The sequence below is a fragment of the Zingiber officinale genome, chromosome 1B (genome assembly GCF_018446385.1).
Source record: "Zingiber officinale cultivar Zhangliang chromosome 1B, Zo_v1.1, whole genome shotgun sequence".
Classification (NCBI taxonomy): Eukaryota; Viridiplantae; Streptophyta; class Magnoliopsida; order Zingiberales; family Zingiberaceae; genus Zingiber; species Zingiber officinale.
In genome coordinates, this window is record NC_055986.1 from 65,767,187 (window position 1) to 65,784,577 (window position 17,391).

Consider the following 17,391-nt stretch of genomic DNA (forward strand, 5'->3'; position numbering starts at 1 on the left):
CTTAAGGCATATCCCATATGATGAAATTCAATTATACTAGCCTTGGGCGATTAGCCAAAGCTAACTCAAGATATGTTATAATGTGAATCTCATAAGATGGAAAAATGAACAAACAGTTTTGTTCACCTAAAGATACAAGAGTTACATAGGATGTAATTGGTAAACGTTGTCTACCTAAGTTGTACTAAATCTTGGGAGATTAGCTAAAGCTAACTCAAGATAAGGTATAATGTGGATCTTGTCCAATTGGTACGCATTGCCTACCTAATTTATACAAGTCTTGGGTGATTAGCCAAAGCTAACTCAAGATGAGGTATAATATGGATCTTGTCCCACTAGAATGTCTTTGCTTTTGGGTTTAGAGCTAGTAGTGACTTGCTGCTATCAAGCTTTAGAATTCAGTGGGAGAATCATTTAATTAAAGGCCTAATTAAATGATCAATATATGATACTAAGTTCTGCATTATTCTGTTGTAGATTACCATGTCGTCAAGTACATCGAATACTCTTTCTCTGTGATCTATCCTTGATAAGGACAAGCTCAATGGAGCTAATTTCCTGGACTGGTATAGAAACTTGAGAATAGTTCTCAAACAAGAACGAAAATTGTACGTCCTAGAGTAGCCTATTCCTGAAACACCCCTTGCTACTGCCACTAGAGCTTATAGGGATGCTTATAATAAGCATCAAGATGATGCATTAGATGTGTCATGCCTAATGCTCGCCACCATGAACCCTGAGCTTCAGAAGCAATATGAGAACATGGATGCTTATGATATGGTTGAACATCTTAGACAACTGTATCAAGGACAAGTAAGGCATGAGAGATTTGAGATCTCCAAAGCACTGTTTCAAAGTACAATGCAAGAAGGAAGTTTTGTTGGGTCATATGTGCTCAAAATGATCGGGTATGTGGAGAATCTATAAAGGTTGGGATTTCCACTAGGCCAAGAATTGGCATCTGATCTTATCTTGCAGTCATTGCTCGATAGTTATAGTCAATTTGTCATGAACTACAACATGAATGAAATTGAGAAACCACTATTTAAATGTTGAGCATGTTGAGAACTGTTGAACTCAACCTTAAGAAGGCAAAGCCAGGTTCCATTTTGATGGTATCTAACGGCAAAGGCAAGTGGAAGCCTAAAGGTAAGGGTAAGACCCAAGCTAAAGGCAAGGGCAAGGCTCATGCACTGAAACCCAAAGGTGGGGTTGCTAAGGAAGGAACCTGCTTCCAATGCGGTGAGACCGGACACTGGAAGAGGAACTGTAAGGGATACCTAGAGGAACTAAAACGGAAGAGAAGTGAAACTTCTGCCTCAGGTATATATGTTATAGAAGTCAATCTATCTATTTTTTCTTCATGGGTAATAGATACCAGATGTGCGTCTCACATTTGTATTAATGTGCAAGGGCTAAGAAATAGTAGAGTGTTGACAAAGGGCGAAGTAGACCTACGAGTAGACAATGGTGCAAGAGTTACCGCCGTCGCTGTAGGAACCTACTCCTTATCTTTGCCCACCGGGCTTATTTTAGAACTTGAAGAGTGTTGTTATGTGTCTTCTTTAACCAAAAACATAATCTCTGTTTCTTGTTTAGACAAGAAGGGTTCTCATTTATAATAAAGGATAAATGTTGTTCTATTATTTAAATGACATGTTTTATTGTAGTGCACCTCTGATAAGTGGACTCTATATTTTATACTTTGAAAATCCAATATATAACATTAATACCAAGCGGTTCAAATCTAATGATCTGAACCAAACATATCTCTGGCATTGTCGCTTAGGTCACATAAATAAGAGTCACATATCCCAACTCCATAAGGATGGATGTTGGACTCATTTGATTTTGAATCATATGAGGTATGTGAATCTTGTCTTCGAGGCAAGGTGACAAAGACTCCATTTAGTGGACATGGCGAAAGGGCTAATGATCTGTTAGAACTCATACATACTAATGTATGTGGCCCTTTCAGAATAGCAGCTAGAGGAGGCTATCATTACTTTATTACCTTCACTGATGATTTCAGTAGATACAACTATGTGTATCTGATGAGACACAAGTTAGAATTCTTTGAAAAGTTCAAAGAATTCAAGAATGAAGTACAAAACTAACTTGGTAAGAGTATTAAGATGCTTCGATCAGATCAAGGTAGGGAATACCTTAGCCAAGAGTTTTATGACCATCTCGTTGAGTGTCGGATAATATCTCAACTCACTCCACCCGGAACACCACAATGGAATGGTGTATCGGAAAGGAGGAACCGTACTTTATTAGATATGGTACGATCGATGATGAGTCATACAGATCTTCCTACTTCCTTCTGGGGACATACTCTAGAGACAGCCGCTTTCACACATAACCGAGCTCCATCCAAGGCCGTCATAAAGACACCATATACGATATGGACAGGGAAGAGTTCCAAAATGTCTTTTATGAAGATTTGGGATTGTGAGGCTTACGTTCGAGGTCAAGTCTCCGATAAACTAGGACCCAAATCAGATAAGTGCTACTTTGTTGGATATCCCAAGGAAACAAAGGGATATTACTTCTATAATCCCACACATGGCAAGGTGTTTGTTGCCAGGACTGGTGTATTTCTAGAAAGGGAATTGATTTATAGAAAAATTAGTGGGAGTGAAGTCGATCTTGAAGAAGTTCAAGATACTAGCACTGATACCTTGATGGAAATTGAATAGGTACCACAAGATGTTGTGGATCGAGATCTTGTTATACCACAAGAAGTTGTGGAACACCAACCTGTTCAAGTAGCACATGCTCTACGCAGATCTGATAGGATTCATCATCAACCTGAGAGATATTCTTTTCTCTTTTCTGACCACGGTGATGTAGAGCTTATTGTTCTTGATGAGCCTACATCTTATCAGGAAGCTGTACAGGGCCCAGATTCTGAGAAATGGCTAGAGGCCATAAGATCCGAGATGGAATCCATGTACACTAACCAAGTATGGACTTTGGTTGATCCACCTGAAGGGATCAAACCCATTGGGTGTAAGTGGGTCTTCAAGGTGAAGACTGACATGGATGGAAATGTGCATACCTATAAAGGTAGATTGGTGGCTAAAGGATTCAAGCAGATTCATGGTATAGATTATGATGAAACCTTTTCACCAGTTGCGATTCTCAAGTCCATTCGGATCATGCTTGCTATTGCTGCTTACTATAATTATGAGATCTAGCAGATGGATGTTAAAATCGCATTTCTTAATGGAAAGCTACTCGAGGATGTGTACATGACACAACCTGAGGGTTTTGTAGATCCAGAGCATGTTGTAAAGGTTTGTAAGTTGCAAAGATCCATTTATGGATTGAAACAAGCTTCTAGAAGCTGGAATCTTCAATTCGATGATGCAATCAAAATGTTTGGTTTCATTAAGAATGAAGATGAACCTTGTGTCTACAAGAAGGTTAGTGGGAGCACAGTCATCTTTCTCATATTGTATGTAGATGACATACTGCTCATTGGAAATGATATCCCTATTCTTCAGTCAGTGAAGACTTGGCTTGGGAATTATTTTTCAATGAAAGACTTAGTTGAAGCAGCCTATATTTTAGGCCTTAAGATCTATAGAGTTAGATCTAAAAGATTGCTTGGCCTAAGCCAGAGTACGTACATTGACAAGGTTCTTAAACATTTTGCTATGGAGAATTCCAAGAAGGGATTCCTACCTATGTCACATGGTGTGAGTCTTTCGAAGACTCAATGTCCTTCTTCTAAGGTAGAAAGGGACCGCATGGATCAGATTCCTTATGCATCTTCTATAGGGTCTATCATGTAGACCATGCTTTGTACTCGGCCAGACGTCTCGTATGCGTTGAGCATGACGAGCAGATACTAGTCAGATCCAGGTGAAGATCACTGGATAATAGTCAAGAATATTCTTAAGTACTTGAGAATGACTCAAGATTATTTCTTGATATTTAGAGGCGATGAAGAGCTTGTTGTAAAGGGTTACACTGATGCTAGCTTCCAAACTGATAAGGATGATTACAGATCACAGTCAGGGTATGTATTTTGCTTAAATGGTGGTGTTGTGAGATGGAAGTGTTCAAAGTAGGGCACAGTCGCTGATTCTACAACAAAAGCCGAGTACATTGTTGCATCAGCTACAACAAAGGAGGTTGTTTGGATCAGGAAGTTAATTACAGAGCTTGGTGTTTTTCCTAGTATAGGAAACCCAATAGACCTTTATTGTGATAACAATGGGGCTATTGTACAAGCTAAGGAACCTCACTCTCATTAGAAATCCAAACACATACTCTGGCGATTCCATCTCATTCGAGAGATCATCGATAGAGGAGATGTAAGGATATGAAGAATCCCGACTGATGCAAACATTGTGGATCCTTTGACCAAGGCTTTAGCACAGGAAAAGCACGATGGTCACACTAGGTCAATGGGTATTCGATACCTCAGTGATTGGCACTAGTGCTAGTGGGAGATTGTTAGAATTAGCCCTAGTACCAATTATGAGATGATTGTAAAGGGCTCATTTTGTATCATATATCATTATTAATAAAAGACAAAGTTGGTTATTATATTTATTACAATTCAATGCCGATTGAATAAATATAATAATGTCCTTGTATAGTAAGTTCTTATCTACAGTATATCAATTGGTTGAATTGATAGTGAGATATTGTAGAGAACACTACTCTTAACTATTCCTAGTCAAGCATTAATATACAAGGACAATATTAATGCATTGAGACTAGCATGTAGGTCAACGGATGACTTGATCTCACAAGTCATGGATATGAGATATTAGGTTGACACATGGGTATATATTAGAGAATATATACTGAATGCCCCGCCATGAAAATGTTTCATGGATCGTCGTATGAGTGTCATAAACATTCTCATGTGACTATTGGTATAAATAGTCCTTAGACCTGAAGTCACTACGGTTTCCTACATAAGGAGTTGTATACTTTGGTATCGTCAAATCTCACCAATAACAGGGTGGACTATAAAGTCGATCACTGGGTATGCAATGAATTATGCGAAGGGATGTGAGTGATGTAGATGGGATCTATCCCTTCCATATGACGGAAGTGATATCTGTGGGCCCCTTGATTAGTAGGACACAAGAAAGCATGGTCATGCGTAAAAAAGTCAATATGAGATATTGAGCTTATTTGATAAGTGTGTCTACTTGAAGATCAAGAAACACAAAGATTGATAAGAGGATAATACGGTCTATGCCTCATTGATCAATCTAGATATCAAGGATAGAGGGACCAAGTCATACATGATGATAGCCACGGACAGGCTAGGTCAGATCTCGACTTTATCGTCACTTGGGTAGCAATGATGCCTTGCTAGATGCCACTCATTGTTTATGTATCGTAAATGTTGATTTGGGTACATTGCCAACGTTATGAGAGCCTATAGGATCACACACAAAGAACAAGGTGATATGGAGATGGGTTCATTTGATGAATCATTGGATTAAATGTAATCGGAATTTGACTCATTGAGTTAAACTCAAAGGGATCCAATTGTTGGATTGAGTTCAATTGCATGGGAATCAATGGGTTAGATTCATTGGGTGAACTTGAGTTCACAAAGGAAGTTGAATGGTCAAAATTCAATCATTGGATTGAATGGTTGATTTTGAGCCATTGGATTAGAAGATGAAAGGGTGGAGACTCTTGGTATACCATGGGATGGTTATATAAATCATTTTAGAAGTGATTTTCATTAGATGTGAATGTGAAGAGACCCTTGGCATTCTTATTCTTCCTCCTTCCTCCTCTTGGCCGAAATCACCACTGTGGTTGCTAGCACAACCTTGTGATTTCTTCTCCATCTTGCTTTGTTTGTGAGACAAGTAAAGACAAGGCTTGTTCGTGTGGATACCATATAGGTGCGGATGCTTTAACGCCCTGAGATCTGCATCTAAAGAAAAGTTGCTGTCAGGATTGCGAAGGGAACACAACAAAGGTATAATCCTATTATGTAGCTTAGTATAGTTTTTAGAAAATGTTTCTTCCCTTCGTATGAATCTACTAGATAAGAGGATCTAGTAATTTTTCCGCTGCATTTCCGAGTCTTTGGCGCGCTAGATCCCAACACGCCGCATGTTCGAATTTGAGAAGATGATCCTCGGGATTCATTGTTCCTGAGTATTCTCCGACATTTAAATTTTGATCATGCTTCGGCAAAGGATCATCTAGCACTCATTGAGAAAATAGAGTGATAATCCTTTCAGGAGAACTATCACTAGCTACAATCTTCCCTTTACATTTTTCTCTTACAGGGGTCTCTCCAGAAGACTCATGAATTTTGTCCCCTTTATTCAAGAGGTGTTTGGAAATACGCTTTAGGATGTCGGGTGGGAGAGAGAGGGTTAGAGAGAAAATGAACCGGATCCCCCCCTTCGATCCATCTTTCCCTATGATGAGAAGTTATAAACATCACCGGATGAGGTGCTACAGGTAGCATACTACTAGTATTGACTTGTTGTTGTTGTTGTTGCAATATCTTCTGCACTCTAACATTGATGAGCAACTCTAGATCCTCCTGTGATATGGTAATAGTGTTGGGTTTTCCAACTTCCTCCATCTTCGTAGCTTCAGATTCAGTTGAATAGTTTCCCACATACGACGCCAAATTTGATCCTATCTAAAATCTACAAAATGATGTGCTGACTCCGGTGAATGACGATCCTTGATGAAGATATCCTCCTGGAGACCTGAAAGAACCTCTCCACAATCTTGTGCACAGTGAGACAAACCAACAAAGCGTTAGTGACCTAAGACTGGGATGGGGATCCCTGGCTAGGCCCTCCGACACTCAAGTTAGTTTCTCTCTCATGGGTGGAAGGAGAAGAAGAAGAAGAAGAACAGTAACTGAAGTACTTTGAAACAGAGTTTAGATGCTAGAACTTGCATACCTCGCCAACGGAGAGGATCCCCCTTTTTATACTACCTCATGTGACCTCCGTAATCATGAACTAGTCCCCGAGTTATTAGGGTTTGTTAGGAGATGAAGTCATCTCCTAAATTTCGTGTAATAATCTTTTAAGGAATCTTTTTCGTACCCTAGATGTACCTCTTTTGTCATTTGTGACTAATATTTGATATGAGGTATGCATAGGAACGTGCCATTATAACTTAAGAAGCTTTTAGAAGAAATTTCACGCCAAATTTGCTAGGTTGTCATATTTCTAGCTGGTCCTTTAACCCGATCGCATATATAATAAGAACATCATCTGTTAAGTGTATTTCGGCCAGTCATTTGTATTGGCCACATATGTTGTTAAGAATATACCTTCTATTGAGCATGTTCCATCCAGGAATGTACTATAAGGCTGAGTGACTTTACGCTCGATCGGGCTCTGCCGATCGAGCACATGTAAGCACCTTAACGCTCACCAAGCCTTGACTCGATCGGGCGTATATAAGCACATTGGTGCCCGCTTGGCCCTCACTTTGCCGATAATATATTGAAAGTTGCATAAGGCTAAGAGTCTCTGAGCTCGGTCGGGCTTTACTCGGCCGAGCGTATGTAAGTATGTTGATGCTCGCTTGATTTTAACTCGGTCAGGAATATACTAAAAGTTTCTATAAAGCTAAGTATCTTTAAGTTGGTTGGGCTTTGCTTGGCCGAGTGTATACGAGCACATGGGTGCTCGCTCGGCCTTCGATCGACCGATAATATATTAAAAACTATACATAAGGTTAAGTACCTCTATGCTTGGTCGGGCTTTGCCTGGTCGAGCATGTGCAGGCACACATTGATACCCGCTCGACCTTCACTCGGCTAGTAATATATTGAGAGCTTCTTATAAGGCTAAATGCCTTTACACTTGTTTGGGCTTTGTCTAACCGAGCGCATGCAGGCACGTTGGTGCTCGCTCGGCGTTCGCTCGAACGGTAATATACTACGAGCTTCTATAAGGCTAAATGGATTTATGCTCGGTCAGGCTTTGCCTAACAGAGTGCATGCAAGCACCTTGGTGCTTGCTCGGCCTTCGCTCGGCCGGTAATATACTACGAGGTTCTAGAAGACTAAATGTCTTTACGCTCGATCGGGGTTTGCCTAACTGAGCGCATGCAGGCACTCATTGGTGTCCGCTTGATCTTCACTCGGTCGGTAATATATTGATTGTTTCTTATAAGGTTAAATGCCTTTACACTCGGTCAGGCTTTGCCTAACCGAGCACATGCTGGCACCTTAGTGCTCGCTCGGCCTTCGCTCGGCGGGTAATATACTACGAGCTTCTATAAGGCTAAATGTCTTTACGCTCGGTCGGGCTTTGCCTAACCGAGCGCATGCAGGCACCCTGGTGCTCGCTCGGCCGATAATATACTACGAGCTTCATAAGGCTAAATGATTTTACACTCGATCGGGGTTTGCCTAATCAAGCGTGTGTAGGCACTCATCGGTGCCCACTCGACCTTCACTTGATTAGTAATATATTGAGAGCTTCTTATAAGGCTAAGTGCCTCTACGCTCAGTCAAGCTTTGCCCGACCGAGCGTACGAAGGCACATCGATGCTCACTCGACCTTCACTCGACCGGTAATATACTAAGAATTTCCATAGGGCTAAATGTCTTTATGCTCGGTCGGTCTTTGCCTAACCAAGCGCGTGCAAGCACCGTGGTGCTCGCTCGGCCTTCGCTTGCCCGATAATATGCTAGGAGATTCTTATAAGGCTAAGTACCTCTACGCTCAGTCGGGCTTTGCCGGACTGAGCGCCCGTGAAAATACCTTTTACTTAGTCATTCATTATCTTATTAATTATACATTCACCCGGTTATATACTTCTCCCATCCTTCTCAATCCTAACTTCTTCATTTGACAGGTTGATCTATCATAACCCATATCAAAGATGAACCTTGTATCTACAAGAGGGTTAGTGGGAGCACATTTATGTTTCTCAAATTGTATGTAGATGACATACTTCTCATTGGAAATGATATCTCTACTCTTCAGTTAGTGAAGACACGACTTGGAAATTGTTTCTCGATGAAGGACATAGGTGAAGCATCCTACATTTTAGGCATTAAGATCTATAGAGATGGATATAAGAGATTGCTTAGCCTAAGTCAGGGTACATATATTGACAAGGTGCTTAAACATCTGGTCATGCAAAATTCCAAAAAGGGATTTCTGCTAATGTTACATGGTGTGAATCTTTTGAACACTCAATGCCCCTCTTCTAAGGAAGAGAGGGGCTGCATGGATCAGATTCCTTATTCATCTACTATAGGGTCTATCATATACGTCATGCTTTGTACTTGTCTAGATGTCTCATATGCGTTAAGCATGACGAGCAAATACCAGTCAAATCCAGGTGAAGACCACTAGATAGCAGTCAAGAATATTCTTAGGTACTTTAGAATAATTCAAGATTATTTCTTGATCTTTGGAGGCAATGAAGAGCTTGCTGTAAAGGGTTACACCGATGCTAGCTTCCAAACTGATAAGGATGATTATAGATCACAGTCAGGGTATGTATTTTACTTAAATAGTGGTGTTGTGAGTTGGAAGAGTTCAAAGCAAGACATGGTCGTTGATTCTACAACAAAGGCCGAGTACATTGCTACTTCAGCTATAGCTAAAGAGTATGTTTGGATCCAAAAATTCATTACAGAGTTTGGTGTTGTTCCTAGTATAGCAAACCCAATAGACCTCTATTGTGATAACAGTAGGGCTATTGCACAGGCTAAGGAACCTCATCTCATCAATGATCCAAACACATACTACGATGATTCCATCTCATTCGAGAGATCATCGATAGAGGAGATGTGAAGATATGCTGAGTACCGACCGATGCTAACATTGTGGATCCTTTGACCAAGGTTTTGGCACAGAGAAAGCGTGATGATCACACTAGGTCACTAGGTATTAGATATTTCAGTGATTGGCACTAGTGCTAGTGGGAGATTATTAGTATTAGCCCTAATATCAATTATGAGATGATTAAGAAGGACACTTTTTGTATCATATTTCACTTATTAATAAAAGGTAAAGTTGGTTATTATATTCACTTCAGTTCAGTGTTGAATGATTAAGTATAATAATATCTTAGGGTAGTAGGTTCTAGTCTACAATATATCAATTGGTTGAATTGATAATGGGATGTTATGGATATATAGAACACTATTCTTATCTATTCCTAGTCAAGTATTAATATATAAGGATAATATTAATGTGTTGAGACTAGCATGTAGGTCAACGGATGACTTAATCTCATAAATCATGTATATGAGATATCATGTTGACACATGGGTATATATTAGAGAATGTATACTGAATGACCCACTATGAGAATGTTTCATGGATCGTTATATGAGTGTCATAAGTATTCTCATGTGACCATTAGTATGAATAGTCCTTAGACCTGAAATCACTACGGTTCCCTACATAAGGAGTTGTATACTTTGGTATCGACAAACGTCACCCGTAACAGGGTGGGCCATAAAGTCGATCACTAGGTATGTAATAAGTTATGCGGAGCGATGTGAGTGATGTAGATGGGATCTATCCCTTCCATATGACGGAAATGATATCTGTGGGCCCCTTGATTAGTACGATATAAAAATGCATGACCATGTTTAAATGAGTCAATATGTGATATTGAGACACAAAGATTGATAAGAGGGATGACATGGTCTATACATCATCGATCAATCTAGATATCAAGAATAGAAGAATTGAGTTATACAAGATAATAGATACGGAAAGGTTAAGTCGAATCTCGACATTCTCGCGACTTGGGTAGTAATGATGCCTTGCTAGATGTCACTTATTGTTTATGTATCTAAAATAGTTTTAGAGATATTGCCAACATTATGAGAACCTATTGGGTCACACATAAAGAACAAGTTGATTTGTAGATATATTCATATGATGGATCATTGGATTAAGTCTAATTCAAATTGAACTCAATTGAGTTAGACTCAATTGGATCCAACTATCGGATTGAGTCCAATTCAACTTAGATTCATTGTGTCAATTAAATTGATGATTAGTGAGTTAGACTCATTATTTGATGAATTTGAATTCATGAAGAAAGAGGAGTGTACAATTTGAATTAGTATGCATTGGATGAAAAGTGGATAATTTGAATTGCTCATGGATTGGATTCATTGGATGAACACAAATATTAATGTCAATTTCATAAATGAATAAAAGGGGTTTTTGGATTCATTTTCATGAAAAAAAATTGGTGTTCTTGCTCTTCTTCCTCTTCCTCTCTTCACTTGGCAGAAACCTCCAAGAAGGGTCGCTAGCACAACCTTTGGTTGTTTTCATTCTCCGCTTCGTGAGTTTGTTAGACAAACGAGGCTTGTTCGTGTGGATATCATAGAGGCGCGGCCACTTGATCGCGTTAAGATCTACATCTAAAGAAATGTTGCTGCCGGGATTGCGAAGGGCACACAACAAAGGTATAAACTCCCTTTATTAAACTTAGTATGTGATTTTCCTTCGCGTGGATTTTCTGGAAGGAACTTATTTTCCGCTGCGCTTTTCAACGTATTTAGCGCTATAGTTTCTTACACTCTCAACGTAGAATGTTCTTGATTTCTTCAAATAAAAGAGCATGTCTCTAACTAAAACCTACATATAAGGTATACCAAGAATTAACCCATTAATCTATTTAATAATTCAATTCATCCATTAATCAATCAATCTTGTTAATTAATTCCTCTTAATTAATAATCAAAACAATTAATGAACTTGTTAATTACTCTATTAATTATTATTGAATTTAATAATTACTCAACTTAATAATAACCTGTAAATTCCTTAATCCAAATAATAATTAAATAATTATTTGTTCAAACCAATCAAACTCTAATATTCCTTTTATATTAGTTACCCAATATTAATCAATCAAATTAACTGCTAATTGATCAATAAGTTTATAAATTCTTAAGTTTATTAGTTACTCAATTGATCAAGAACTGGCGTAAACCTATGAGAGATAATCGCAAGAGGTGGAGAGAAAGAAGTTACGAATCACTGCGAAGAAGATGACTTTAAACTCGATGCTTCCTTCGCAACGGTCACATCCCAATCGATTGACTAATTGATTGGGGAGGCTTGAATCGATTGGCTAATCAATTCAGAGTACCTTTGTGCTTTGCTAGGAACTGTCTGAATCAATCAGTCGATCGATTCAGGCTTCCTCGCGATCACGCGAGAAAATCAACCCCCAATCGATCGATCGATCGATTGGTGGTGGCCAATCGATCAACTAATCGATTGGATTGCATTCTGTGCTTGTAATTTAAGCTCCCAATCGATCAGATGATCAATTGGGTCACCATTTATCGTAGCACTGTGCTCAATCGATCAGCTGATCGATTGACCTTGGTTTAATTTGATCACTTGATCAAATTGACCAACCCTAGCTTGCTCGAGTCAAGTCTAGGGAACCCAAACCCAACATCCGGTCAACCGTGACCTATTGGGGGTCCTCATGCTTAGCATCCAGTCAACCTTGACCTGCTGGGCCTTCTTCACCAAGTGGTCGGTCAATGCTTTAACCCACTTGGACTTTTCTCCTCGTGCCAAGTGTCTGGTCAACCTTGACCCACTTGGACTTACCGTCTCGTGCCAAGTGTCCGGTCCTCCATGACCCACTTGGACTTCCACCAGATATCCCGTCATCCTTGACCCATCTGGACTTCCTCGTGCCAAGTATCCAGTCACTCCTTTGACCCACTTGAACTTCCCAACACCATGTGCCCGGTTCACCTTGACCCACCTAGATTTTCACGTGATTGGCTTCACTCATTAGGACTTTCCATCTGCCTAGCTTCATTCACTAGGACTTTCCATCTGCCTAGCTTGACTCACCAGGACTTTTCATCTTCCTAGCTTCACTCACCAGGACTTTTACACTGCCCGAGTTCACTAACCTATACTTTCACCTGCCTAGCTTTACTCACAAAGTCTTTCACCTAGCTTCACTCACCAGGATTTCCCAATTGCTAAGCTTCACTCACTAGGACTTTCAACTGCCTAACCTCCAGTTAGGACTTTCCCAATCAAGTATCCGGTCAACCTTGACCTACTTTACTTCTCTTCACATCAAATTGGTCATCCCTTGACCAAAGGGGAATTGCACCAACAAACTCCCCAATCGGAAGATCGCATTTTCAATCTCCACATATTGTCAAACATCGAAACCCAACCATCAAGACTCAAGCTTGAGTCAATTCAAGCTTACTCAACCTGGTCAACCTGACCTAGAGGATATTGCACCAACAATCTCCCCCTTTTTGATATTTGATAATACCTTTAAGTTAGGGTAATCCCATAGTCTTAACTTTTTCTTCATGCTAATGCATGAATGAGGGTTTCCTTCATTGTCTTTCTTTCCCAGAGGGCAAACTCCTCCTTTGGATAATGAAGGCATAATTTATACCCTATATTCTTCCCCAAATTTTCCTAGAGGGGCAATGAAGGCCTAACTTAAACTCTACATTCTCCCCTTATTGGCACACATCAAAAACTCTCCCTTGAAGAGTTACTCAACGTTGTTCACAACCTACCATATTGGTCACAATACCACAATGAGGGTCTCATACCCTTCATTGTATCCAATGCTCACCCTTGAGCATTAAACCTCTTCACAATGCTCATCCTAGAGCATTCATCATTCCAATAGTGAAGGTCATATATCCTTCATTGTAGTCAATGCTCACCCTTAAGCATTCATAACTTAACAACGAAGATATCCACTCTCTATTATTTTTCAATACTCAACCATGAACATTTACTCTAAAAAGGGTTAACTACCTTCCAAGGTGTTTGAAAAAATTAATTTTCATGTCCTTAAAGAGTAACTCCCTCTAAAGACATGCTCCAAATTTTTGTCATTGCACCAACAATGACTTGGAGCCCCTAAGCCTTTAGGAGACCCAAAAACTTGAAGTTTTGAGGTTTAACAGATTCAATATTTAAACCAACCTCATCCTAAACTTCAATCTAGTGGTCCTTAACAATTTCTCCTTGTTTTCATTATGAAAACTACCTTTAGATGTATATAAATATATTCCAAGGGGTTAGGAGTGATTAAAGGGACTAAAAATGACTTAAAGTGTTGAAATCAGGCTTTCCCAGCCAAAATCAGCCTTTTCAATTGATTGGGTTGGGACTCAATCGATTGTCACTTGTTCAATCGATCGCATGATCGATTCTACGAGCTTCTATTCGCAGAAAATGCCTCTGAATCGATTGACCGATCAATCCAGGCATGAGTAAATCAATCGACTAATTGATTCCACGAGTCTTTGCTCACGAGAAAACCCTATCTCAATCTATCACCCGATCGATTGAGACACTTCAATCAATTGAGCGATCGATTGAATCTCTGATTTCCTAAAAGTGAATTTTAGCAAAATTCAAAATGCTCCAAAAATTCTAAAGAATTTTAAAAAATCATGAAAACTCTTGTTGACATTATTTAGGGTATATACTATCATGAGAATATAGTTTTCTAAGAAAATACTTCCTATTTTCAAAGATTAACACAAACTTGGAAACTTGCAAAAACTTCAATGTTTTCTTCTATTTTATGTCTAACTTTTCAACAATGATTACTATCAAAAGACAGCCTTCACCAAGATTTTTCAAAATATATTTAAAATAATTTTTAAAACTAATTTCCAACAATGTTCTTTGGGCTCAATGCACATGGCTTATACATTAGCTTTCCCAATAATTGGAATACACACAACTATGTGTTTTGATGAAATTAAAACTCAAGTAGATGCACTAAATTAACATCTTGAGTCTTCTTCATCATCTTAACATCTCACTTGTATCCAATATGGACTAAAACACATACAAGCCACCTTATAGTTTTTGTGAGATGTAGCTTTTGGTTTTATCCTAAACTAGGGATTATGCATATCTATCTAGGCATTTTAGAAATTTTGAGCATCCACCTAGGATGCCACTTGTTAGTAAATGTCATTGTCCTTATTTACAAGGAAATTAAAATGATGCATGATGAGTTATGACATATATCAAAAATAAATAATTTTCAAAATAAAATATACTAATGCTACATGATGTATGTATGACATGACATGATATTTTTGTTTATTTTTTATAATAAACATGAATGCAACATATGATGTCATGACATATGATGGGCAAACAATCATGGCAATTAGCATAAGTAAAATATACTTAGATATTCTATTTAAGTGTTCTTAATCCTTAGCTAAATCTAAAATTAATCCTAGATTTTCCCTCATTTCTCAAGAGAATGTTAAAACTCAACTTGTCATTTCTTTTACTCTTGATTTGTTGTGCCAAATAAAATTAAGTCCAATTTATCAAATTTTGGCACATTTTACTCTTCCAAAGAGTAATTAATTAATCCTTATCATTTTCAAAGGTTAACAAAAACCTTGAAAATGCCTCCAAGTGTCAACTTCATCAAGATTGGGTTAATCACCCTACCCATTTAGAGTTGACACTCTCTAAACCCATCTAGGGTGTAGAGAATATGCTCCTCGGAACCCAAAATCTATTGGTGCTCCTTGGATGCTCTAGGTACTCACTAGGAATAATCTCCCTAGATATCTTCCTAATGACCTTTCTAAGCTTCTTAGAAGCCTTGTTCACTTTCTCTAGGTCAACTCTAGGAATAGTTTCCCTTGTGACCTTCTTGGTGATTTTCTTTGACTTCTTAGAAGTCTTAGTCACATTAGTCTTTCCAAAAATACTCTTAGGGTTAACTTTCCTTGTATTTTTGACTTGACCATTAGATTTATGGTTGGTTCCATAGCTATATGGAACTCTATGATAAGATGTCACATCCTTCTTAGCCTTAGGTTTGTACCCCAAACATCTATGACTATTGGATGACCCTTGTTGTCCTAAACCTAGGTTATGCTCACTTTGACCCTTAATAATATTTTTCATTTTCTTTAGGGTCTTTTCTAATTTATCAAGCCTTGACCTCAAGGTTTGGTTTTCCAACCTTAAATCCTTAGATTTATTACCTAATTTGTTATCTATTTTTCTAGCCTTAGATTGAGTGATTTTAGCATGATAAACTACATATTTTTTCTTAATTCTATCATTCCTTTTATTTTCATGATAAATAGTATTAAAATGATATAAACTAGACCTAACATGGTTTTTATCATGTGTCAAAGGAATTGGTTCAATAAATGATACCTTGAGTTTCCTTTTAGAAACTCTCCCTTTACTTGAGCTTTCTCCTTTGACTTTGACCGGTTTCTTTTCCTTAGGACACTGACTCCGATAATGTCCTCTTTGATTGCACAAGAAGCACATTATATGCTCTTTGCTCTTCTTTGTCACGGGGACGGTCTTTTTGGGCTTCTCCTCGCCTTTAGGTACCACTTGGTCCTTCTTGGCCAATTTTGGGCACTTACTCTTATAGTGCCCATGTTCCCTACACTCAAAGCAAATGATATGATTTTTATTATTAACAATTGAAATTGCTATACCTTTGCTTGTAGGGGTGGCACATGATCTTCCATTTGATTTTTCTTGATTTGTAGAGGTGGTACCTGTAACGCCCGCCCTTCCAGGGGACACTCTGACTGCCCTTAGAGGGACGGGGTTACTTACCTTCACCTAACATACTAGTGCATATGAACTCATGGCAGCGGAAGACATGCTTAAAAATTTTATCATATGCATTTGATTGTCTTAAACATGGCATGTGAATCATAACTTATTTAACATTTACCATATCATAATAAGTCTAACACGGTAAACTATCATGAGAGCATAACATACTAGTTCAACCATCATCATCAACATAGGGTTCAAACTTAGTTCACATGCACAATTTAGTCAAAATGAATTTAAACTTAATTGATCTATCCACCATGCCACTTCCACACACATCATCATCGCCCTTCTTGTTGCTCCCCTTAGTTCATCCATTCCTTGCTCTTATCTGCAGTACAAGGAAACGTAAAACTATAAGCCCAAAGGCTTAATGAGCTCCTTTCCTACTCATAAAACATAAATCACGTGATACCACATAGCATGTGAAACATAGCATAGCATAGCATAGCATGGAGAATCATAACATAAAACATAGTGCATAACATAGCATGGCATAGCGTGTGAGTACATATCATGGGAACATATCATATCCTGAAATCATGTATCATAACTCATACCTGTTCATAATAATACATAACCAATAATTTATAAAACATATGCATGTAAATGCAAGATGTATATTTTTCAAAACATGTATCATGGAATGCACATATGCATCATGTCTCTTTTTAAAACATATCTTATACATACTTGAACATAACATAATCATCATGAGGGCCCGGCTTGTACCACATACATACATAAATGCCCGCAATCCCTAGGACAGGGTAGCTAGCCC